Source organism: Monodelphis domestica, chromosome 2 (genome assembly GCF_027887165.1).
Source record: "Monodelphis domestica isolate mMonDom1 chromosome 2, mMonDom1.pri, whole genome shotgun sequence".
Classification (NCBI taxonomy): Eukaryota; Metazoa; Chordata; class Mammalia; order Didelphimorphia; family Didelphidae; genus Monodelphis; species Monodelphis domestica.
This window is the reverse complement of record NC_077228.1, coordinates 431773657-431798442: the sequence shown is the minus strand read 5'-3', so window position 1 is coordinate 431798442 and position 24786 is coordinate 431773657. Positions and strand designations below refer to the sequence as shown.

At 33.6% G+C, this 24786-nt stretch overlaps 1 protein-coding gene across 9 annotated transcripts in view; it reads right to left on the bottom strand.

Annotated features, from left to right (window-relative positions):
* Positions 1-24786, bottom strand: part of ESR1 (estrogen receptor 1) — a 527593-nt gene that overhangs the window by 194757 nt on the left and 308050 nt on the right. The window lies entirely within an intron of this gene.

Below are 24786 nucleotides of genomic sequence, written 5' to 3'. Positions count from 1 at the left end.
AAGGTGTGGCTAAATCTTAAATTACCACAGTACTGATGCATCATCATTCATGATGTTTTCTCCTTAGCTGAAAGAATAGCTGTCACTCAGATACTTCCAAGCTCTTGTTTTTCACAAGTGTACTTCTTTTTTCCTATGATAAAAGTTTCCAAATAGTTTATTTATTCATTTTGCCAAACCTATACTCAGTTATGGTTCCTGCTAACTAAATTATGGGTACATAGCCCATCTCTTCCATTTTTCATTGATATCTTAGTCCACAATAGGCAGCACTATTAGACTAAAAGGAAGTTTGCAATTACCTAGGAACCAATGAAAGATGAAAATTATCATGGCCACAAAAAAGTCTTTGACTTCACCACATCTAGCCAAATTGCAAATGATATTAAAGCCTGGCAATAAACAATGTTCAAATTAATAAATAGAAGTTATTATAATCATTTTTTTCATTCAAGAGAAGACATAAGAAATTATTTTTAGAATATGTGTCTTTATTGAACATACTCTCAAGTTAAATTGTTGATGTTGATAAACACCTTATACACAAAAAATTGACAAAAATAACAAAAGAAATAGTCCATTGGAATTGTGGCAAGGCAGGTACAGTAAAATATAATTAGTGGAACTATAGCTTGTTTTTTTAAAACATTCTGGAAATCAAGTTTATGTTTTGTTGTTTAGAAAAGCAGTCAAAAGGTCTGTACTCTTTGACCCAGAGGTACCCCTACTAAGCATATACCCCAAATATGTCAAGAATAGAAATGTCTCATATATCCCAAAATACTTAACGTACTTTTTGGAAATATAAAAAAATTAGAAATAAAATTGATGCCTAACAATTGAAAGACTATACCAATTATGGTATATTGTTAGTGTATTGTAAGAGAGTGAATAAAAATTATTTATTGAAATATGTGAAAACAATAATTGATACATGTGATACAATTGAAATAATCAAGGACACAATATACACAATGTGTACAGTAATTCAGTGGCAAAGAAAAAGATGATGATGATGATGATGATAGAGATGAAGATGAGGAGACTGAAAACTACATAATTATAATGACCACACTTAGCATCAGAGTTCTATCCACTGAGCCACTTAATTGCCTCTATATTAAATATTGTTACACATTCATAATTTTCTATATCTTTAAGGTTTGGGAGATCACCTATGCCTATATAAATGGCTATATGGAGATCTATCTGCTTACATAAATATGAAGCATTTCTATCTATAAATAGATTTAGAGATTGAAGGTTTTCTTTATAAAATATGAGAAGAAAAGTCTGGCTTTCATAAATGATTAAGGTAGATCATCATTCTAAAGTAACAGAATTGACTGAAAGACATGAGGGATACTAAATTTATTTTTTCTTAACTAAAAAATAGCATTTAAATTGGTAGAACAAAATGAAACCTTAAAGGCTCTCTTCTTAGATAGATAGAGAGACAAATAGATAGATGGATAGATAGACAGACAGACAGATAGATAGACAGATAGATAGATAGATAGATAGATAGATAGATAGATAGATAGATAGATAGATAGATAACCAGACAAATACACATATAGATACATAGAAATATATGTAGATAGATGGAATATTTATTAAGCTCTTACTATGTAATGGTCACTATACTAATCTCTTGGATTCAAATAAAAATGATCAAAACATTCCCTGCTCCCAGTAAGCTTGCATTAGGGTTAGGGAAGAAGACAACAACAACAAAAAAAAGCAGAAAATGAGCAAAGGATTTTACCAGGAAATGGAGATACAAGTTTGGTTCTAGGAAAGATCAAAGGGAAAAAATCATTTATCACAATCTAGGCAACTTCCTAGGCCAGAGTTCAAATTTCCTGTGGAATGTAGGAAGGAAGGAAATAAACATTTATTAAATACCTATTATGTGCCAGGCATTATGCCAAGCAGTTTAAAAATATTATTTCATTTGATCCTCACAACAATCCAGGAATATAGGTGCTGTCATTATCCCTGTTTTGCAATTGAGGAAACTGAGGCAGGCAGGGGCTAAAGAATTTAATACCCAGGATCAGAGAGCTAATAAGTATCTGAATCTGGATTTGAACTCAAGTCTTTCTGATTCTAGTCCAACACTATCAACTTTGCAATCTTCCTGTCTCAGTGGGGAGAAAGTAGGAATGCTTGGAGTCAGTGGACAAGAATATCATGAATAACACTATAGAGATAACTCTGATTAACAACTTATCTTCAACATCAAACCAAGATTTATGTTTGCCAAGTGAATTTGCTCTTCTCATGGATAATGTCTCAGTGGAATGGAGATTCACTATAAATAATGAGATTCTCTAGTTTTTAGATGGCATAATGCTTAGTGTATCCTGAAATTTTACAGATTTTTTCCAACGACATACATGATTCCTCCAAATAAATTGGCCTATCAATTCATAGATGAAAAAAAACCAGAAAGGTAAAAAATGAAAAATGTATGCAATTGGATAGCCAGTCCATAGATACACTGCAGATGGTTTATAAGTTGAGACCAGAATTACAGAAGAGCACAAAGTAGGTTACATTGCATTGAGAAAATTACACATTGCTTTTAATAATCCCAAGCTGTTCCTTGAAACAATTCATCTTTTGACCCAAATGTCCTCCCAGTGATCCTAAAATAGGTATATTGGAATATCAATATCAAAAGAATCAAAACTATAGGTGACTGAAAAACCAACAGAGAGATGAATTATAGGTATAAATAGGCTGCAACATGTATCTGATGATGTCATATTCATTATGATCAAGAAGTAACCTAAAGGATATCATGAGAAAATATATACATTGTACAGGAATTTGAAATTTTATCATAAGGAAAAGAGTGGAAGGAACTATAGAGAGTTTGGGGAATGAGGTTTATATAACTCTTCCCACTGGGAGGAAATATATATTAGTACTATCAATATTCTATGAAATGTCATGTGGAAAAGGGGATGAGACATTCTATTTGGGTCTATAAGATAGATTTAATATGAAATAGAAGAAATTAAAGAGTGATAGGTCTTACAGTCAAAATAAGGGAGAACTTCCTAAGAGTTAGAGCTATTATTTTTGTTGTTGTGCAATGGAATAGGCAAGTTTTAGAGTTCCCTGCCACTAGAGATATTCAAAGAGAAGTTGGATGGCTACTTACTGGGGATGGGATCCGTTGTTCAAGTAAGATTTGGACTAGAAAATGCTTAGAATTCCTTCCATTTCTAAGATTCTATGATTCTAAGTGCATGTGACAGACATCTATGATATTACTCAGAGTAGCATAAATAAATCTGCCACTAAAAATATTCCACATATCACAAACAACAATATGGCATAATAATTCAAAAATGATTTTCACTTTAATGGGAATTGAATGGGAAAACGTGGAATTCTAAACTTCCATCTTTAGTTAAACTTTGTTTATAATAAGGTATATTGAAGCAACATAATTTAGTGGATAGAGTATAGGAGGCAAGAGATATTGATTCAAATCCCAACTCAGAAACTTATTGATTGTATGGTTCATATGCAAATCACTGAAATCCTCTGTTTCCTCATTAGTAAATGATGATGATAATGCGGGTACTTTATATCTTGGCATGTTGTAAATCAATCAGTCCATAAGTATTCATTAAACATCTATTTTTAAACATTTGTGCCTAGCTACAAAAAAGGGCAAAGACCTGCTCTTGTTTCTCATAGTCTAATGGCGAAGTTGTTTTGAGTTAAGCGCTTTATGGACTATAAGGTCTAAAATGTGAGTTATTATTGACATTACAGAATTAGGACTAATATAATACAGGCTATGCCTAACTTGCTGCCAGTTCTTCATTACTCAGGGATGTGGAAAATGGGAATGGCATGAATAATTTAAAATTTAAAACTGTATTCTTTCTCCTCCACCAAGATAGTTTAAGGGCTATTTCCAAGTAGTAAAAAAAAATTGGTTGAATAAAGTGGCCAAATGGCCAATATGCCAGACAGCAGGAATGAGAAAGATAAGCAATTGGTCTGGATAACTGGAAAACTAGATATGACAATCAAAATTGTATAATAAACAGTACATTTGCAAACATTGTACACAATTTTAATAGAACACAAATACATTTGTTGTCATGGAACTTAAAATAGATGCCACTCCAAATGAACTCAGATAATAAAGCAAAGTATTTCAATAACATTATGAAAGGGTTCCACAATTATTATGTTTGCACTCTAAGGTTATGAACCTCTTCTAGGAAGGAAAAAGAGGTTTAAAGTGAGAGATTTTCCCAGAAGAAGATGCGTCCAGGGGAGGTTGCTGGAAGGCCAAAGTCAACCTAAATATATTTGTCAGGACAAGAGCAAGTGGATGAGAGGTGAAGTGGAAAAGTTGAATAAGAAGGGAGATAGAGAATAGAAAAACAGAAAATCACAAAAGATAAATTTCTTTAAAATGCAATACTGCTCATAATAATTATTGTCAGAGATCTGTCTCAGGAACCTTCTATGTCAAACCTGCAATTTTGAAAGTATATTTCTAATTATACTAGATTGTCTTTAACTGCTCATTTTCTATTTTTCCTTGAATTCCTTAGCTTGGCATTAGTGTCTTAACAAAAACTGAAGAATTAGGTGAATATTTGTTAATGATAGAATTCAATCTATTATTCCACTTTAATATGGACTCTAGTGTTTTTAATATAGCCTTTTAAATGTTCTTTTCTTTTGCTTAATGTTGTATACTCCCAGGGAAATCTTATATGTAAAGTTATTCTCACATCTGCCTAAAGATTGCTTTGAAATGTCATCAAATATATAAAACATAATAACTTCCTTTCTGTTTCTCAATAAGTTCACATTGCTCACTTTAATTTTAAAAAAGAGAAGAGGTTTTTTATTATTTATTTAACATATTGGGGGAAATGTAGCATGCTAAGTAATATTAAAAATTCACTAACTGAGTCAATTCAAGAGAGAGTTTCCCTCTGCATTGATTTTTATTATTTCTCTCCAAAAAACCTTGAGCTCCGAAGTCTAGAAGTCCCATTAAAGGGCAGTGAACAGCGAAGGTTATTAGCATGCGGGCAGTGAGCCAGGAAAGCTCTAAGAAGGAAGATGACCTGGCAGCCAAACAAAATCCATTTGATGTTCCAACATAAAGTTGCCCAAACTAAAACTATTCAAATATCCACCCAAACCAACTGGATGAAAAATAAAATTTTACTCCAAAATTAAATGTGAACTTTGAAAACAACCCCATTTGTATTTGTATTTGACAGAGAAAGAGAGCTTTGAGAGATGCTTGTCCAAATGTGACAGAGCTACAATATACTTGAAAGTACTTGAAAGATCTTAGTTTGAATCTTGCCTCAGACAGTAGTGTGACTCTAGACAGGTCACTTAACTTATTTGTTGCATTAGTTTCTTCATCTATAAAAGGAGTAAGTTGAACTCAATAGTATTTCATTTATTTCATTTTTATTTTAAAAAACTTATCTTCTATTTTGGAATTGATATTAAATATCAGTAGCAGAAGAGTGGTAAGAAATAAGCAATTGAGATTAGGTTCTTCCCCAGGGTCATACAACTAGGAAACATCTGAAGTCAAATTTGAACACAGGATCACCCATCTCCCAGCCTGGCTTTCTATCCATTGAACCATCTAGCTGCCCCTCAATAGTATTTTAAATCTCTTCCAGTTCTAAGTCAATGATCCTATGTAAACAGGACAGGATCAACTTTGCCATGGCATTTTGGAAAGAGCAATAGAACTAAAGACCTAACAAGCAATCCCTGCCATGATTAGTTTACAGGATTGTTTTGAGAAGAAACAATATACACCATAGGAGAGTAGAAAGAATGCCAGATCTGGAATCAGGAAACCTGAGTTTAAACTGTCCCCCAGATATTTATGAGTAGCATGAACATGGACAAGCCACAGAATCTTTATTAGCCTCAGTTTACTTTGCTGTATATAGACATCATGGCACTCAAATTACAAAGGATCATAGTATATAGATTTAGAGCTGGAAAAGAATTTGCATGTCAATTCCAAGCCCCTCATTTGTAAAATGAGGGAGCCAAAGCTAAGTAAGGCTAAGTAATTTGCTCAGGGTTGTGTAATTAATATATGAGGTAAAAATGGAACTTGTGTCTTCCTGACTCCAAGTTCAACACTCTCTCCATTGCACTATATTGCTTCTCATAGGACATAAGTAGCAAACTTGTTGCCAGGAAAATGTTTTAGAAACTTTAATGTGTCATATAAGTGCAACTTGTTTTCATGAAATAAGATTTACAAACAAAAGCTCTTTGCAAACTATCAAGTTTATATGATGTTATTATGATCTCATCCTCAAAAACAATATACTGGAAATGGATCTATTTTAACATTGTTCCTGGTCAGTTTTGGCACTATATGATTTACTAAATATAAAAGTTGTAATAAAAATATTGAAGTGCCAGTTTATTTGACTTTTAACATGGTAAACTGTTGACTAATACAGTTTTTACTCTAAGGAACCCAGGAAACAAATGACTTTAGGAAATATTACTCTTTTTACTTGCCCTTTTATCCAGTGATACAAGTACTATTCATTGCAGAAGGAAAAAGCAAACCACTCCAGTATCTTTGCCAAGAAAACCCCATGGATAATATGGTCCATGGGGTCACAAAGACTAAATGACTAAACAAAAACAAATATTATTCTGATAGCTATATTTAATAGAAAAGTGACTTAGTGGATAGACACTCGGTCTTGGAATTAGAAGGACTTGGGTTCAAGTCTCATCTTTGATACGTAATGTTTTTGATGTCCTGGCCAAGTCATTTAAACTCTTATTGATCCCAGATAGCTCTCCAAAATTATATGCTTCAGAGCAGGTTCGAATCTCAACTGATATAAGAAATGGCTTCACAAGGAGGTCCCTAAACCAATGCAATTATAGATTGCTTAATATATGTATGTACATATATATACATATATATATTTAATGGACAAACAAGACCTAATGTTATAAAGTGCAACTGGTCCAAGTCTCTAAAACTTGATGTTGCAATGAAATGACTCTCTCTCTGTCTTTCTGCCTCTCTGTCTCTCTGTCTCTCTTCCTTACTACTTGGCCTCATTCAGATAAGACATCTATCCTGACAGTTCTTCCTTTGCATTTTCTCACCCATTCTTCTCCTTTCTATTTATGCCAGTCCTTTTCCCATTAATATTGAGGTTATCATGTAACCTTCAAACTAGTTCACAACCATTCCTTTCTCCAGTTTTTTCTGCTTTACCTTTGCCCCGTGAATTTTCCAAAAACAAAAATTCCACCAAGAATTATATGATCAAAATCTGTCATTGGCTTTCCATGGTCCAAAGGATGCAACTGTTCAATCATTCAATAAATATTTACTGAGCACTTATGAGTATGATAACCTGCTGGGTGATATAAAGATGCAAAAAAAAAGAAAACAGAATTTCTGCCCTACTTAAAATATAGCGATGTTTTCATGATATGTTAATTAGCAATGAAAATTTACATTTCAAGGTCATATTTACACTAATCAACAAACATAATAATAGTTCATGTTTTACAAACTTCATAGTTCATAAAGCTCTTCTTCCTCAAAATAGGTATATATTATACCCTAAAAGAACAAGTAAAAATAAATATTAATATTTAATATTAGCATCCTAGAACAAATAGGCTTCCAAATTATCATAAAAAGTTGTCTAAAGCATGCTTGTCTAAATGGTTTCCCTTAAAGATCATTTACCTATTTTCTTTCTGACATCTTTTAAAATGTCTGAGCAAAAAGTCCACCTAACTACATAGTAGAATAAGAATACCATATTGACCACAATTGAACACTGATTTGTTACAACAAACACTAAAATGAATACAAAACTAGAAAAAAAAAAGAATGACAAAAATTTGTCATGTAAATGGAAAAATTCCACCTTATCTATTTAAACAAGTTATTGATGCCAAAATATCAGAAGCAAATGGAAGACAAAACATTATCATGGATTGTAAGTTTCGTAGAAGTTTAACCAATGTAAAATAATTCCATAATGAGGATCACAGGAGACCAAAAGAGCCAAAAAATCGCCTTATTCAGGAAATGCTTTATCTCCTTGCCAAGTGGAGAGATGAAGCAGCCAAGGGCAACACTGGTTTAAAATATAAACTTGTTTGTAAAATCTTACAGAGAAGGATGGTAGAAGATTATGAGCAATATCTCCTCATAAAATAGTGAGAAGCAGTGGAAGAATAAACAAGTTTAAAGAAACTTTGGCGAGGCACTCAACTGAGCAAAGTCAACCTAAGGTCATTTAAGTATGAAAATGGAAGGAGAATAGCAAATAGACAAAAGATGGAAAATATCTGTAAAGATTTTATAACAAGCTTTTTTCAACAACAAGGGTAGTGGATTTACCACATCTGGACTGTAACATCATAGTTCTGGTTAAGCCACTTCAGGAAGCAGAATGAAGCCTGAAGAAAACAATTTAGAAAAGTATTTAAAGGAGACCAAGTAGGGGATAAAGATATCTATTGGAGGTTACAATTTGGAGGGTATTTAGGAATTGATTCTCAAGGCACCCAAAGGAGGAGAAGATGCCAGAAGCATGGGAAAATATCTTGCACCTTATTATTAACTAACCATAACTACCAATGGCAATTGAAATAGGCAGAGAGGTGGTACAGTAAATGAAGCATTGTTCCTGAGTCAGGGAGACCTGAGTTCAAATTTCACCTAAGACACTTGTTAACTGCGTGACCCCTGACAAATTATTCAATCTCTGTCTGCCTCAGTTTCCTTGACTATAAAATAAGGATAATAATAAGCAACTATATACCAGGGTTCTTAAGAAGAAAAAAATGAGATAATACTTGTATGGTGTTTAGTACAATGTCTGGCACAAAATACATGCTTAATAAATGCTTGTTTCCTTCCTAGTGGAAAAAAAGAATAACTGTAGTACTTTATGCATGCTTTTACCATCTACTGTATATATAATTTATGAGAATAAAATATGCATTGACAAATTTTTTTAGTGGAGGTTTTAGGAAAGAACAGAGAAGTTTTCTCAGGTGAAATTCCACAGTAGAACACATTATTTCCATCACATAGTTGACCAAAATATGGAAATTACAAGATACCAGTATATTTGTTTTTTGTTGACTCTAAAACTCTTTAGTTTTGGTAGAACAAAATTCCATGCATGTATCAAAATTATATGATTTTAAAATGAATAAACAAATGATCTACCCTGTTGCCCTTTGGGTGACCCTCTACTTCACTTCTTTAGTGACAATATTATTCCATAATTCAAAGTCATGCAACATCATCAGAATACTGGTATTAAAATTTAGATCTTGTTTTAGAGAGAAATTTTGTATTTTTTAAGTCTTGCAGAAATAACTTTGATAACCCTCTTGTCATTAATATTAAGTAAAGTATAAAACATGGGAACATGCTTGCTAAATATGTACTCCATTGCCCAGGAAGAGATCTGGAGGAGATTCTACATTAAAGAGGAATTTCCTATAGAAAATAAGTTTCCCTAGATACTCCTGCTGGCTAATGTCACTATGCCTACTGCAACAAGACCCTGAACATTGTAGAACTTTCTAATTGAGATTTATAAGCACTCAACAGTTTGGTCAAACTATCAACAGAGGAAAAAACAAGTTAAATGAAGAATACAACCAACCTAGATGATGAAATCCAGATCAATGGACAATCCATGGAGCAGGTTATATAAGAATAGTATTTTGGACATACACTATGTACAAATTATGGAGTAGTCTCACAATCAAACAAGAAGAGGAGAGCAGGTTGGATTATTTTGGGGAAAGTACAAAGTGTTTTTTTTAATAATGTAATTTCTCCCTAAACAATTACCTATATTTTAACACCAATATTTTGATCATGTTGTATAACTCAGAGTTACAGAATATTATTGTCACTAAAGAAGTGAAACAAAGGATCACCCAAAGGACAATGGAATAGACAACATCCATTAATTCCTTGATTATTCATTGATGATCTACAACACGCTAGGCATTGAAGATAACAAGACAAAAGAAAAATCCTCTGCCTTAAAAAAACTTACATACTATTGGAGGCAACACATTATAATTGAGGAAACAGCTTCCATTTTTTCTGTAAAGATATTATAAGTACAAAGTTATTTGCATGTTGTCTCCACCATTAGGATTAAGGATATGAGATCCTTGAATATAGTGACAATACTTTTTAATTATTATTTTCTTCATATCCCCAGTACTTATTGGTGTCTGACACATGGTGAGCACTTAATAAATGAATAATTTGTTGACTATTCAGAAGTGGTATAAGTATGACATCATGGAAATGTATGATTAGAAATTATAAGCTAGTCATATGTGAAGACAGCCAACCTCTCATAACCTCCTGATATCAAGAGAAGGTGAGAAGAATGCCCAGTAAACATTGGATATATCATCTATGGCAAACAAATGGAAGGACAAGGACTAGTAAAGGAACATATAGGCAGCATAGGTAGACTATGGCTTGCATCATTGGAGAGAATATGTACATACTAATAACTTTTATATAATATTTTAAGAATTACAAAGCACTTGGCACACAGTATATTATTTGGCCATTGAAAATATTCATGGGAATAGTAGAATATTGACTCTAAATATGGGACTTTAATAAAATCTAGCTTTAATCATCCTGGGGGTCCAAGCTCAATTTAATATTTAAAGACCTTCCAAATCTGATCCCAAGCAATCTTTCCAGTTTTAGCTCCATTATGTCAAAACTATATGATTTTGACTACTGTGATTTTATTAAAGCAGGGATTATAATCTTAGAAATATAAAGTTCCCTTGAAATCATCTAAAAGGTTAAATCCCTCCATTTTATAGATGAGGAAAGTGAGATTTGGGCAGGGTAGAGTGATTTCCCCTAAATCATAAAGCCAATAGTATCACCTTCATGGTATTCCCACAAACTATATTATGGCACTTTGAATATCATAGGTGCTTAATGAATGCCTTTTTTTAAAAAATTGGTCATAAAACAATTTCATTTAAATTCTATAGTCATAATTCCTATGCATGAGCTTTGTAACGTAAAATAATAATATTAATTGTCTAAGTCCTATTAGTTTTTTTTTCCCTAAATGTATACATGGAATTTAAATGGTCAAGGAAAGATATTCAACTGTTTCCTGTAACTTTAGGCTTTTAAAATCTGGAAAAAGCAACATGTAAATATAAAAATCCTGTTACTAGCATCATCAGTATGCTAAAATGTATATTGCCCCATCCCACCACTACTCATTGAACTAAAACTAAAGCAAATGATATGCAACTGTTCTCAGGTAATCTTGCATGAAATTTAAAAAAATTCATGCATAATACATTATTACTGACAAAAATGATTTCTTCCTCCTTCTATATTAGAAACTTCTACTTAAATCTCTTTTTTTTCTGTTCTTTGAGCAAACACTTTAACATATATAGCTTTTCTTCAAGCTCCCAATTTATTTATTATAAAGTTTTGATGACTAAGTCAGAGATACAGAGAGCAGTCTAGGCAGAATTGTTATGTAGGTGGTAAGTAAATGTGTAGACAACATTTTCTCCCTACCACCTTCTAATACCAGGTGCTCTGTGACATTAGGCACAGCCTCTCTAGCCTCATGCCTTTAACTTACCCCCCTATTAACAGGGCTTAAAGTTCTTTCCATGCTGGACCAGTCAGCATCTTTTTAGGTTGTTTTTTATTATTCCATTAGATGAGAGAGTGGGAACAGATGATTGGTAAGCTCTTTTATACATCTAAAATGATATTATTTCATTACATGAAATAACCTATTTTATCCATTTACAAGGCCATCCATCCCTCAAAGAACATAACTAAATTCTACTAAATACTCAAAATCTTCAATCAGAAATTTGAAATTATTTTGTTAATGAATCCAAGGCTTACTCTAGCATCAGAAGTGAAAATGAGCAGACTCTACTATCACATTCTAACCACACCCAAATTTCTAAATAAATAGTATACATTTTCTCCTAAGTGGAACAAAGATAATTTAATTTATTTTTTTCAATTAAACAAATCAACATCTGTTATTTATTTGTAAAAATCTTTGAACAAATAGAGAATCAACAGGATTCAGTTCAGTAGAGAGAGCTAGCCATTGAGCCAAGGTGATTTAGGTTCTAGTTCCCCATGTAGGACCCATAATGGCAATGTTACTCAGCCCTGGTAAGTCACTTAGCTTCTTAGCTCTAAGAAATTCTCTAAGACAAGAAAATATAGAAAAGGTGCTATTCTACATTGGTATAAGGAGTTTTCCCTCTCTTAGAGTCCTCTGTTTCAATTAGAACATAGGTCCAGGTCTTAGATTTATTCCTATCTCTACAAACAAATACCAAGAGTCATTCTCCAATAGATCAGTGATCAAAGGTTATAAAAAAATAGCATTCAAAATAATTTCAAACTATGTTCGAAGGCTAAATGGGAACATACTTCAAAATAAAATAGTAAGAGAAATGAAAAATTAAAACAGAATCTACATAATGTAGTAGAGGGATTCTGGAAAACCTTCATGCAAATCTTGCCTTCAGAGCTTCCTATCTATGCAACAGTGGGCAAGTCATTTTACTCCTCCAGGTCTTGATTTCCTTGTACACAAAAGGAGTGGCCTCTAAGGTTCCTTCCAACTCCACAACTATTATTCTGTGAACTCTAACATTAAAGTTCAGTGTCAAAGACAATGGAGTCATCATGCTTCCATCCTCAAATTTCAATTGCAGGAGCATTTAAGGGGAAGAAATGACACCAACAAGAAGAAAGATGGAAAATCAGCTGGATTGAATCAAAGTGTACAATCATAATTGTGTTAGTGGAGAAGCATATATGAGGGATTTGAGGTATTCATAGACAATGTATTTTCTTCCTCTTGACAGAAGACTAGATATGAAAGGTATGGGGGAAAATCTCAAAACAATATAAAAAATAACAAAGAGAACTTTGACAACCACTCACCTATATATTTATTTTCCAATCTATACAAAATCGTTATGTGAATAATCTATATAAAATCATGGGTAATCTTGACTAGGGCACTAAAAGGGAAAAAGCATGATTTCATAATCAATATTCAATTATGGATCATATCTTTCCCCTGTTTGATAACTCTAGAGGCATAAATATCAGATGAGGCACAAAATAGAGATATGTATGTTCTCCAAATATATTGAACAGATCCAGCATACCATTCAGGTTGAAGAGAGATTCCCTGTGGATGGTAAAGACCTCCAGATAACTTTCATTGCAAATGACACTGTACTGGCTACAACCACTCAAAAGAGTTTAGCATAAAGATCTGCATGGGAAAGACTAAGAGGAATAAAAACATCAATCAGCATTTGTGTGGAAAAACCCATAGAACTTATCAATATGCAGATTTGGGACAGGCTATGTAGATGAACAAGCTGGGCTCTGAGTTCAATAGGAATAGCTAGTAGAGTGGATTTCTTTAAAGAAATCATGATGTACTTTTAATGACCCAAAACTTCCCTTAGAAATAAAGGTCCATCCAAGATTTCTGATGTTGTCATATGATGATAGGACTAAAAATGCAACAATACATTAAGAACTAATAAATATTACACAGAATATGGAGAAATATATAGTGGGTCTCAATAGTGTGTAACACATAAGGAATCAGGAACTTCAAAAAAATAATAGTAAAGGATGTCATTAGGGAAATAACATGCTAAGAAAAGATGAGCTGGTCCTGTGTCAAGGGTAAATAATGACAAGTGGATGGCCAAAGTACTCCACCAACATCCTCAAAATTTCAGGAGAAAATGAGCAAGATCTCTCCAATATAATGAGCAGATATCTTGTGGCAAATATATGGGAGGACATGGGCAAAAGTCAACAGGTTGGGTAGGCAGGGATGGATGATAATCTGCATCACTGGATGAAACTAAACTGAGGAGATGACAGATAAATTTGAATTATATTTTAGTAAAAATGACTAATGAGGAATTCAGGAAAACACAAGAAGACTCATATGAATGAATATGTTCAGAGTAAAAAACACAGAGTGAAATGAGCAGAACCAAGAGAACAATGACAACAACAATGTAAATAATATCTATAAAAGGAAGTTGAACTCTAAATAATTGAAAAAACTATGATGGTCTTAGAGTACAAGCAAAGAAATAAATCACTCCACTGATGGCAGGGAAGTGAAAGATGTATGGGAAAGAATATTGTATATATTGTTCTATGTGTCATCAGTCAATTAATAAACATTTACTAAATACCTACCAGGAAGATGTCTGTCTTATTGTTTTACTTAATTCTTCTTCTTCTTTATCATAAGGTAGTGTTCAGTAGAAAAAGAAATTGAGTTCCAAATTCTCTCCTTCCATTCTACTCTCTATCCTCTCATCTCTCCCTCCCCTGTCCTCTACCTGAGATGTTAAATAATTTGTGATATACAGACTCTTTAAAAAAAACTTTACCTTCTTCCTTAGAATCAATACTGATTCTAACATAGAAGAGTTGTAAAGACTAGGCAGCTAGAAAGTATCTGAGGCTGGATATGAATTCAGGTCTTTCTGATTCCAGGCCCAGAATTCTATATACTGTACCACCTAGCTATCCCAATATAATAAACATAATTTGTAGACAGACTAAAGTCAACTATATATGTAATATAAAATATACTTTTTCAGATTTATGTAGATGCTATTTGAATAACATATAAGTTCATTTAAACCATTGTTAATTTCATGGTAGCTTTTCCATGCATTTTCTGTTAAAAATACATTTTATTGATGCCTTTTGTTTTACCTCAGCCTTTTATATGTTGCTAACTAGAATTTAGAGAGGCCATGTGATTTGACCAAAGTTCTTCAGACAAGAAAGGGATCCCTTAAAATTCCAAGAAAAGATTGTCCAAGCCCCAGTTCTGTGCTCTCCTCATTGTTTCACCATGCCAGTACACATTCAAAATGTCGGTTCTGGCATGTCTAGTACCACCAGCTCTAAGAATTCTACCAGTATAAACTTGCCCTGCTCTCCTTCCATGGACTCAGGGCTCTCTTGCTTAACTAGAAACACACACCAACAAATACACACACCCTTTCTGCTTCTTAAATCACCTTCTTTTCTGGTTGTCTAGTTCTTTGAATTAGACAAACTTCCATGTAAAACCTATGAGGTAATCTGAGGGGGAAGGGGTCCACTAATCATTCCTTGTACTCTTCATTCTCCCATTTTGGAAAATCACCTACTATATCCTTTCTTTTTTTTTAACCTTTACCTTCTGTATTAGAATTGACACTAAACATCAATTCCAAGGCAGAAGAGTGATAAGGGTTAAGCAACTGGGGTTAAGTGAGTTGCCCGGGGTACACCACTATGAAATATCTGAGACCAAATTTGAACCCAGAACCTCCTATTTCTGTGCCTGGAGCTTTATCTACCCAGTTACCTAGCTGGCTCCAACTTTATTCTTTAGCAAAAGGTAACTCCCTTCCAATAAGAATAATTCCCAATGGCACGCCACCATCTCTAATTCCTCTGTAGATAGAACACTGAAACTGGAGTCAGTAAAATTTGAGTCTCGTGCACTCAAATCTAGGCTCATACACTTACTAGCTCAATGATACTGGGCAAGTCACTTGACAACTCTACCTCAGTTGCATCAATTATAAAATGGGGATAACATCATCTACCTCCCAGGACTGTGGTAAGGACAAAGTCAGATGATTTTTTATAAAGTACTTTGCAAATCTTACAGTGCTATAGAAATGCTATCTATCTCATTATTGTTGATTTTATTTTCTGATTAAAAAAAGTATGAGAGAGGTAAAAATAATCAGTTGACACTGCCAAAAGAAAGTTAATGTTCCTTCTGATCATCATTGGAAAAATAATAAATATATAAGCATATGCCCAAGTGGTAATGGTCCTTTTGTTATAAAAGACTGACCTTTGTGATCTATACCTAGTCTTATTTCAGCTGTATCACAAAAACTTATTTTAGTTCTATCAAATACTACAACATGATGTGGAATAGGGAAGCTGATTTCTTAGTATTCTACAATTGGCAACAGGGTCCTTTATTGTCCTTTACACCATCTATTTTCCAATCAAATTTGACTACTAGTTATTCATTTATCTCAGTTTGTCATCTATATCCTCCCTTCAAAACTGGCCCCTTTTCCTATCTGTCTCTTTCAAAATCCTTTCTTTCCTTCAAGGTTAACCAGGGAATGACTGAGTATCTTTGTGAAATTTTCTTTGATTCTCTCCCTTCCAGGAGAAAGTTTCTCTACATCTTCAAATTTTCCTAGACTATTTTGTCTGTAATTTGTTTTTTTTCCTTCCATCAAGCTCTAATTTTGATTATATATCCATGTACTTAAGTAGATGGCAAGTTTCTTGAGGGCAAAGACTATGTGATTTTCCCCTTCATTTTCTCAGCACCTTACACAGAGTAGGGACTCATTAAATCTTCATTAAATTTATATGAGTTCTCTCTAGGTTTCAGAGGAAGTAAGTAATGTGCACTCCTAGTTGAACAAAATTCTCTCTTTTGCCCATCTTCAGATTATCCCTCTGAATGAGATTTTCTGGCAGTTGGAAAACTGTCTAGTATTAGTACCTGAAAGAAGAGAATAACTAATTGAGGTGACTACACTCCACTGGAAGATATGTATCCATATATCTAAAAGAACCCAGTCTTAGTCTGCACATAGATTGTTTGAATATAAAGGACCTTCAGGGAAAATAAATGAACTCTTGTTAAGAATCATATCTTCTTAGTAAAAAAGCACACTCCCTTGCCATAATACAACTTTAATACAATACAATAATATAAATTTAGTTCCATGGTGTCCAATAATGTTGCTCATCTCTAAAGACTAAGACTGACACTTCAGTGATTGATAAACATATGCCTAGCATAAGAACTTAGCTGTTAAAAATTTTTAATGAAATATAAATTTATTAAAATATAAATGCAATAAAAATATAAATTTCCTAGATTAACAGTAGAAGAAATAGAATTCTTAAATAATCCCATATCAGAAAAAGAAATCGAACAGGCCATCAAAGAACTCCCTAAGAAAAAATCCCCAGAGCCTGATGGATTCACAAGTGAATTCTATCAAATATTCAAAGAACTGCTAATTACAATACTATACAAACTATTTGATATAATAAGCAAAGAAAAAAATTCCTTTTATGACACAAATATGGTTCTGATTCCAAAGCCAGGCAGGTCAAAAATGGAGAAAGAAAACTACAGACCAATCTCCATAATGAACATAGATGCAAAAATCTTAAATAGGATACTAGCAAAAAGACTCCAGCAAGTTATCAGGAGGGTTATTCACTATGATCAGGTGGGATTTATACCAGGAATCCAAGGATGGTTCAATGTTAGGAAAACCATCCACATAATTGACCATATCAACAAGAAAACCAACAAAGATTACATGATTATCTCAATAGATGCAGAAAAAGCCTTTGACAAAAATACAATACCCATTCCTATTGAAAACACTAGAAAGTATAGGAATAGAAGGGTCTTTCCTAAAAATAAACAGTAACTATCTAAAACCATCAGCCAACATCATCTGCAATGGGGATAAACTGGAAGCCATCCCAATAAGATCAGGAGTGAAACAAGGATGCCCATTATCACTTCTATTATTTAACATTGTACTAGAAACACTAGCATTAGCAATTAGAGAAGAAAAAGAAATTGAAGGTATTCAAATTGGCAATGAGGAGAACAATCTATCACTCTTTGTGGACGATATGATGTTCTACTTAAAGAATCCTAGAGAATCAACTAAAAAGCTAATTGAAATAATCAACAACTTTAGCAAAGTGGCAGGATACAAAATAAACCCACATAAGTCATTAGCATTTCTATACATCTCCAACACAGGTCAGCAGCAAGAATTAGAAAGAGAAATTCCATTCAAAATCATCTTAGACAACATAAAATACTTAGGAATCTATCTGCCAAGACAAACACAGGAACTATATGAACACAACTACAAAACACTTTCCACACAACTAAAACTAGATCTGAGCAATTGGAAAAACATTAACTGCTCATGGGTAGGACGAGCTAACATAATAAAAATGACTATTCTGCCCAAACTTATCTATTTATTTAGTGTAATACCCATCGAACTTACAAAAAACTTTTTTACTGAATTAGAAAAAACCATAACAAAGTTCATTTGGAAGAACAAAAGATCAAGGAAACCCAGGGAAATAATGAAAATAAAATGCAAAGGAATTTGGACTTGCAGTCCCAGATCTCAAACTATACTAAAGCAGTGGTCATCAAAACAATTTGGTACTGGCTAAGAGACAGAAAGGAGGATCAGTGGAATAGACTTGGGGTAAGGGACCTCAGCAAAACAGTCTATGACAAAACCAAAGATCCCAGCTTTGGGGACAAAGATCTACTATTCGACAAAAACTGCTGGGAAAATTGGAAGACAGTGTGGGAGAGATTAGGCTTGGACCAACACCTCACACCCTACACCAAAATAAACTCGGAATTGGTAAATGACTTGAACATAAAGAAGAAAACTATAAGTAAATTAGGTGAACACAGAATAGTATACATGCCAGATCTTTGGGAAGGGAAAGATTTTAAACCCAAGCAAGACTTAGAAAGAGTCACAAAATATAAAATAAATAATTTTGACTACATCAAATTAAAAAAGGGTTTGTACAAACAAAACCAATGTAACCAAAATCAGAAGGGAAACAACAAACTAGGAAACAATCTTCATAACAAAAACCTCCGACAAAGGTCTAATTACTCAAATTTACAAAGAGCTAAATCAATTGTACAAAAAATTACGCCATTCTCCAATTGATAAATGGGCAAGGAACATGAATAGGCAATTCTCAGTCAAAGAAATCAAAATCATTAATAAGCACATGATAAAGTGTTCTAAATCTCAGTTATCAGATAGATGCAAATCAAAACAACTCTGAGGTATCATCTCACACCTAGCAGATTGGTAAACATGACAGCTATGGAAAGTAATGAATGCTGGAGGGGATGTTCCAAAGTTGGGACATTAATTCATTGCTGGTGGAGTTGTGAATTGATCCAACCATTCTGGAGGGCAATTTGGAACTATGCCCAAAGGGCGCTAAAAGACTATCTGCCCTTTGATCCAGTCATAGCACTGCTGGGTTTGTACCCCAAAGAGATAATAAGGAAAAAGACTTGTACAAGAATATTCATAGCTGCACTCTTTGTGGTGGCCAAAAATTGGAAAATGAGGGGATGCCCTTCAATTGGGGAATGGCTGAACAAATTGTGGTATATGTTGGTGATGGAATACTATTTTGCTAAAGGAAGAATAAAGTGGAGGAATTAATGAGAACTGAAACAACCTTCAGGAAGTGATGCAGAGCAAAAGGAGCAGAACCAGGAGAACAATGTACACAGAGACTGATACACTGTGCTTCAGTTGAATGTAATGGACTCCTCCATTAGTGGTAAGGCAATGATCCTGAATAACCCGGAGGGTTATAGGAGTAAAAAATACTATTGACCTTCAGAAGAATAACTGTGGGAGTAAAAACACCGAAGAAAAAATACTGCTTGATGACATGGGTTAAAGGGGATATCATTGGGGATGTAGACTCTAAATGAACATCCTAGTGCAAATACCAACAACATGGAAATGGGTTCTGATCAAGGACACATGCAATACCCAGTGGAACGGCTATGGGTGGGGTTGGGGGCAGGGGAGGGAGGAATAGAAAATAATTTTTGTAACAAAGGAATAATGTTTGAAATTGACCAAATAAAAAATAACGTCAAAAATTTTAATGAAACTTTCCCATACATTAGGCAGCAATCATAATGAAAGAGAAAACTGTCATTGGCTGTCATATCTTTTATGGGATGATAAACCTCATGGTCTTCTCCCAGTGACAAAGATCCTACGAACCAAGTCAAACAAGTCAAAACATGCCAACTCATGATCCTTAACTCTGCCAATTTTTACTCAGAAGTTTGTTTGCTTCTTCAAACTACTGTGCATTTTAATAGAAAGGCTGATGATAAAGTCCTTTCTTTTCAAGATAGCTGAGGCACATTATTCTATAAAAATTTGATTTATTAATAACAAATTTATGGGGTGAGGAGAAAAGCAATACATATTTTCTTTGCCTGGCTTCATTTCTCTGTAATATCTTAGTGATGAGTCTCCTGCTGGTAGTCATTCTGTAGCCAAGAAGAATAAATAAGATACCAAAACTCAGCCTGTAAAGCGCTCTTTCTCTCTCTCTCTCTCTCTCTTTCTCTTCTCTCTCTCTCTCTCTCTCTCTCTCTCTCTCTCTCTCTCTCTCTCTCTCTCTCTCTCTCTCTCTTCTTCCCTCCCTTCCTGTCCCTCTCCTTCCAAAGCAATTCTATAATTCAGACTTTCAATTTTTCATCTCCTAATCAGAAAAACATACATATTCTTTCTTCCCAGCTCCTGATGGTGCCCTCATTTGACTTGTGGTAAATAATTCTAATTCAGTGGCTGCAGTCCATCTTCTAAAGGATGAACATTGTTAACTTTTCTCCAGTTACCAAACTTTAATCAGATTTTTGTGCTTCTTGGTTATGGTATGTCTGCCAGTACAACAGTCATCCTACAACAATCCTACAACTGGTCTACTCTAAGTCAACCTTGCTCCAGCTGGCTTCTTAACACATCCTGAACTATTGTCGCCATAGTGTTTATCATGCCTTTCTGAGATTCGTTTTTTTTAAAGAAGATATTCTCATGCATTATTCTATGTAGCCACAGCAACTGAAGAGCTAGAAAAGAAAGTTCTTGTCACTGAACTTTTTGGTACTATAAACAGTTCAACATCAGAAACTAATGTGATTTTAAGCCTTTCATTTGTGTTGTTTTCTCCATTAGAATGTGAGGTCCTTGAAAGTAAGGACAATCTCTTCTATTTTTATTCCCAGTGCTTAGCACAATGCTTTACATAGAGTAAGTCCTCAATAAATATTTTATTCATTCATTCATTCATTCATTCATTCATTCATTATTCTATTGCTCCAGGAAATTCCAAATTCATTGAAGTCAAGGAAGAATGTATTGATATCCTCACCATACCTTAAACAATTCTTGATATAGAAAATATAAAAAAGGTATTTGTCTATTGATCTGCTTTCTTTGGGGGTGGGGATTTTATTTGTCATCATTAAAAAGCTACAGATTTGTGTGACCTTGAGTTAGTAAAAATACTGTCATCACAAATCATGGTCATTGGAGGTATTGCAGAAAAAAGTTATAAGATCATAGACTCTCTCTTTGCTGTCTATATTACTGATAGCATAGGGACTTCTGTTCTAACAGATCTATACATTTCCTACTACAGCCACCATCAAAGCTCTCTCTGATTTTTAAGGATCCTTTCCATTCACATTGACTGAATAAATGAGAGAAGTGTCAGAGAAAGTCTTTCAGCTCACAATGTTTTTCTTCATTCCCAGTGCATTCTGCTTTCTTGCAGCAAAGAAGAGAAATAAGGGAAACAGATCAAATAGTTGTCCACGTGAGGCCAACAGGAGCAGTTCAGAACCTTTATTTGGGCCTCTGAGGTAAATAAAGGAAAAACATAGTACTCTACTTTAAATCAGAAGGTACTGGTGACAACAAATTTTCATCTGAATTATTTTTCATTTTCTTCCTCCTATCATGATTTATCACCAAATATTCTCATTAATTTCAAACAAAGATGCTCTTTTATTAGGTCATATTTTATTTCAAAGTATCAGATATAACTCTCTACATAATATGCATCTTATTAAATATTCTCACAGGTATGAATCCATTTTTTCTCTCTTCCTTCCCTTCTGCCCACAAAAAAGCTACTAAATCTTGATGCAAGCCATATGTATACATCAATTTACTTCACTAAACACCAATGCTTGCCACTACCAAGAAGAAACTATATTGAAAATGTCTTAAACAAGCTTGTTTATCAAATGTCAAATGCTAAATATATGCTGCTCCAGAATATTTGTCCTTTTGTGGGTAGACTTAGCAACCTGACATAACTACTGTGTCCTATTAAAAATAAACTTTACTCCTAAAATAAAAAAATAGAGGATGTCTTCAGTCAAAATTCAAAGGCTGATTTCAGCTATCCCATAATAATTATTTTTATTAAAAAATAAATTATCTTATCTAAGAAAAATAATTTTGAATGAATTAAAATAGAGGTTATATAGTACTTTTGGGTTTGCAAAATACTTTACATAAGTTAATTCATTTGATACCCATAACAACTCTGAGGTAGGTGCTATTATTGTTCCCATTTTACATGTCAGAAAAATAGAACACAATCAGGTTGTTACTAACTTACTCAAGGTAACACAGATAATAAGAATCTCAGGCTGAATACAAACTTGGGTTTTCCTGACTCTGGCCCCACATTAACTAGCTCCCAGTCCTATAATAACCAACCCTTATATTGTCAACAGAAACACCCAAATGAAGTAACCAGAATAATTGTCTTAAGACTGAGCAAAAAGATTCTTTTATAACCTCCATAAAACTAATAGGCAAGCATAAAGTTAAGGCTTTATGTTAACATAATGTTATGAAGCTGCTAAAGAAATAGCTTAGTTCCTCCTGGGTTATGTATGAGGACATGATATTGTGCTAGGACCATTTTAGTATCTCTGATTCCTTGGGGTTGGAATAGTTTGTAAAATAGAGCTGCTTTAGGTGATGCCAGCCTATGTATAGTATTCCTAAAACTAATCCTAGCTATTTATTTGAGAACATTAAGAAGAAAGAAGAAATTCTTATACTAAAGAATTAGGAATCCAAAGAAAAAGAAAATATCTCAGGATAAAAAAAACAACTATTTCTCTCTGTTGTCAGAGTAGAGTATCTTACTCTTTAGTCTTAGCTCAAGAAAAAGCAATAGAGTCAATGTAATATAAGATATAGTCTTCTATTAAATGCAAAGCAACAATAAAATTTCAGTAAGAAAACACTTGATTTATTGTCATAAATCAATTTCTTGGTAGATATTTCCCTGTCTGCCTGGGAGGCAGAGCTGTCCAGTCATATGGACAAATAAATATTTGATCTACCTTTCTTACCTTTTTTCTTCTTTACCCCATGAAAAGACACTGTGAGATGAAAAGATGTTGTAGAAGAGAGTTAATTCCATAGCAACGATGTTATAAATTGAAGTTACATTCCAGTGTGGTCAAAATGTGTACTACAAAAATCAAAATCACATAGCCAATATGTTTGAAAATCACTTTTTCAAAAAGAGTTTTGGGAATTATATGAGCTGAGTTGGATTTCACTATCACAGTAGGTGGGGCCACTTGGACACACCAACAGATCCAAATCATCAGAGGGATTTCTAAAGAGTGTCTGAGAGGAGATGAGGGCATTTCACTAAAATGGCAGAGTTTCAGAGAATGAAGTGACCTAGGCTGAGTAGAAGGGAAATTAGTTAGTGAGGGGCAGTTGTTGGTCAGGGACATCTGACCCAAGAATAAAAAAGCAGAACAAGGTTTTCTAGAGAGCTAGAGCAGAATTTGTGGAGATAATAGGAGGTATCCTACTAGTATGATAGACAATCTGTCATAGGAGAATGAGTGCTAGACTTTATGCTAGACCCATTGCTATTACCATATGCTATTACCCATGTAACCTTATTCTCAGAGTTGGTTTCTTTATCTGCAAAAAAAAAGGGGTAAGACTAGATAGTTGTCTCAAAACATCTTTGATCAACAGCAAAAACAAAAAAGTTGAGTACCTACTATGTATGGATTTGTTTATAAATTATATGCATTACTATTATGATAATTATCTACATCAAAATTTTACACAAAAAAGTACAAATAAAAAATTTACAATTAAAAATGTTTAAGGGTGAGATGAAGACAAAAAGATATTTGATCTTAAACTCAAAAGAAAGGCATTAGCTTTTATTAAATAAGTACCAGAGTCAGACTGTAGCTTTAGGAAAAACACTTTGGAAATTACATGAAGGATAGACTAAAGAGAGGGGGGAGAGGAAGCATAAAAACCTATTAGGAGGCATTTACAATTGTATATGTAAAAAGTATGAAATGTGTGGTGGCTTTAGAGTAGGGGAAAGGGGATAGAGGAGATAGATATAGAGCTAGAAACAAGATCGGGTAATTTTATGTGAGAACTAAAGAGACAAAGAATTAAGAAAGAAAGAGAAAAGGAGAGGGGGAGAGAGAGAGAGAGAATGAAAAACAGACAAAGAAAGAAGCTGAAGACTCCTTCACATTAAGTTTGTGAAGCTAGGAAACAAGGGACCTGGAAAAATTGTGGTACTTTCAACAGGATAGGAACATCCTTACATCCAAAGTGTTATGTAATTGTTCATACATTTTGACCAAACAATACCACTATTAGATATGAATCACAAAGAGATTTTTTTAACAAATGGAAGGGAACTACCCATTTGTACAAAAATATTTTTAGCAGCTTTTTGTTTGTGTGATAGCAAAAAAAATTGGAAATTGTAGAGATGGGCAATCAATTGGGGGATGGTTGAACTAGTTGATTACAATGGGATACTATTGTGTTATAAGAAATGATCAGAAAAAAAAACTTGGAGGGAGGAGGAGGATGGGGCAACAGGACAATCAATAAGTGAGTAACTCAAGTTAAAAAATTGAAATATTCATAAATAGT